The following is a 3,022-nucleotide window of genomic DNA, read 5'->3' as shown; positions in this document are numbered from 1 at the left end:
TGTCGTCTGTCATAATATTTTATAGTATACATAATATATGGTCTACTATTTTTTTAAATGAGTTGCTACATTTTTACAACAAAGATTTGGTAGGTTCTTTACAAAAAACCTATTATCTAGCAGTTTGAAAAAAATGGTTTTCTATGCAAACAAAATGTAAAATCTCTTTAACAACGTTGTTTGTCATACCAACATACACACATGGGAACAATATTGGTTCATTATAACAAACTATAAGAGGATAAAATATAAAACAAACAAAAAAACAAAAAAAAAATATAAACTTAATTTTGATTGGTGGAATCTGCTATGGCATGGACCGATGACGTGTCAAACATCCATCCGTCTATCCAACCCACCGGCTCACCAAACCCTAGGCTTCGCTCCTCACGTACGAGCACCACGTCCTTTGCTCTGTGTTCCTCCTTCCCCCGAATCCCAGATCCACCCAACTAGCCGGCGGCGGCCACCTCTCCCCTACCCCCATCGATGACCTACCGGCCTTCGACCTCTACCCCACTGCCGGCACACCCAACCCTCTCCTCTCCCCAGCCGCCGAGTCCAACCTCACACCTCTCACCCGCACCCGAAACCCTAGCTCATGCACATGGCGACGAGGACCGCCCACCGCAGCCGCCGACGAGGAGGAGGAGCGAGATGCCCGACCTGCCGTGCGACGGGGACGAGGTGTGCATGGTGTGTCGAGCGGCGCCGTCGCCAGAGGTGGAGGTGCTGCGGTGCGCAACCTGCACGATGCCGTGGAACTCCCCGTGCCTCTTGAAGCCCCCCGCGCTCACCGGCGTGGCTGGCTAGGCCTGCCCCGACTGCGGGGATGAGGGTGCGTCCCACTCGTCCGCCCCGGCGCCTACCCCCACTGCAGCCCCCGGGGGCGCCGGCGGCGGGAGCGGCCTCCTCGCCGCCATCCGCGAGATCGAGGCCGACGCAACCCTCTCCGAGCTCGGCAAGATCTTTAGTTGCGTCTTTTGCATGAAGCTCCCCGTCATCATGAGCACTGCTCAATCCCCCCATCCCCTCCCGTGTTCTCCGCCGTCAGTTTTCATCAAATTAATAAATGCCCATGACTAAATCCATCATCGCTCTGCTGCCGGTAGTATAATCACAGGCTTGCGCGTGTGCGTGCTTCTCCTAGATGCGTGCAATTGGAACTCCTATGCGCCATGCGTGTAGGGGAAGTTGTGCTCTTCTCTGCTAACTTTGGAGCAGGCTTCTGTGTCATGGGGTTTCGAGAGAGTGAGGCTGACACCACATAAGTATGATTTTTACGGCATAAACTTTTTTTAATAGAAATTATGCATTGATGGATGTCCGCTGTCAAAGAGAGGGCACATCAATGCTGATTTTTTATACCTCTATCTAGATGGATGCCAAGCGCTGATTCATGAGCATTGTCCATGGCTTCTCAGCATCTCACCCGTGACTTCGTTAGTTATGTTATCTGAAGTTAATTGGAGTTTTTTCTTCTTTTATTTCCTTGTTGGAGTAACTGAATGTGTTTTCATATTACAATTCTTGTTTGATATGGTCCCTTTTCAGCTTATGACCTACTCTCAAATTTCAGGCCCCTTGCTGTATAGCGGAGCCGTTGCTGCTATTTCAGCACCTTCAAAGCGAGCCCTGGTAAAGTTGCTTCCAAATGTCGACCCCGAAAGTGGTGGATCCTGCTTTCCAAGGGGATGGCCAAAAAGTGTATCCTTCCACACGACTGTCAGCCGGTTATCTTTGATTGAATTGATTTTGTTCGTTAAGCTCACAAATCTGGATTGTACTTCTTTATTTATGTATGCGTCCCCTTGACGTCACTTAGTGGTATAAAAAAGGCGAATTGAAGATTTTAAGCCAGTTGCATTGCCAAAATCTGATTATGGTAAATTCTATTCTGGAGATTCATCTATAGTTTTGCAGGTGATTGCTTTGACTCTTGCATTCTCTAATGCATCATTGATCTTTCTGTTTTTCTATAATACAAAAATTACTAAGCTATTTCTTTGTATTTTTCTAGACGACTTCTCCTAAGGGTGGTGCATACCTGTACGACGACCACTTCTGGATTGGGAAAGACTCAAGCCAAGTACACACCGTGTAAACTTCAATTTACGTCACACTCAGAAACCCATTTTCAACTAACTGACGACTTGTCGTTGTGCAGGATGAAGCTGGAACTGCAGCAATCAAGACGGTCGAACTCGATTCTGTACTTGGGGGTCGTGCAGTCTAGTATAGGGAACTCGATTGTGTATTTGTTGTTATCGCTACACCATCATTTATTTCCTGATGATATGCATGTTCGTCATCCAGTTCCTCAACCACAAAGGTGAATTTTGTTTGCTGGTATGAGTTGTGTGCTCTAGCAAATCGTTGTCGTGATTCTAAATTGTAGTAGTCTCTTCTGTTGGCGTTTTACATCATGTGTATCACTATCAGTTAAGAAATGAATATGTGAAAGCAGTACTTCTTCATATCCAACTCCAAATATGTGTTTCTCAGTTTGTTGATAATTTAGATGCCCCCACTCATGAATCATTCCACGTGAAAATACTGAACAGAGCTATGCATATATACTGTTGAATTTTAAGCACAATTTAACCAGTAGGCTATGGTTATGGACTTGTTTGGTCGGTTTGGTGTGATAAACTTTGTGATTGTTAATTATTCTGTTTACTGGAACGAAACTAATAGCTGGCCGTATCTAGATTGTCTATATTAATCTCGTTTGATGAATAGATGTTCTACTTACCTGTTTTAGTTGAACTTGTGAAACCCATGGTTATATTAACAGTAACACTGTGTGGTCACTCAGTTGGAACTCGAAAGTGTTAGCTCAACGGATGTACGTACTTTGTTATATTCTGCTTAGAACAATAAATAAATGGCGTAATTACTGAAATCTCAAAGTGGTTACTAGCTCAACGGATGAACTCAAAATGTGTGTATGTAGTGCTTGAGAGCAGACCTAATTATTAACTGAAACACCTTGTAAATATTAACTAATAATAGCTATAAA

At 44.6% G+C, this 3,022-nt stretch overlaps 1 pseudogene; it reads left to right on the top strand.

The window, feature by feature from the left end:
* Window positions 1-657: 657 nt before the first annotated feature.
* On the top strand, window positions 658-1,069 carry LOC123412957 (annotated as a pseudogene).
* The last annotated feature ends 1,953 nt before the right edge of the window (window positions 1,070-3,022 follow it).

The sequence above is a fragment of the Hordeum vulgare genome, chromosome 7H (genome assembly GCF_904849725.1).
Source record: "Hordeum vulgare subsp. vulgare chromosome 7H, MorexV3_pseudomolecules_assembly, whole genome shotgun sequence".
In the NCBI taxonomy this organism is placed as follows: domain Eukaryota; kingdom Viridiplantae; phylum Streptophyta; class Magnoliopsida; order Poales; family Poaceae; genus Hordeum; species Hordeum vulgare.
The sequence above is the reverse complement of the archived record's forward strand: the minus strand, read 5'-3'. Positions and strand labels throughout refer to the sequence as shown.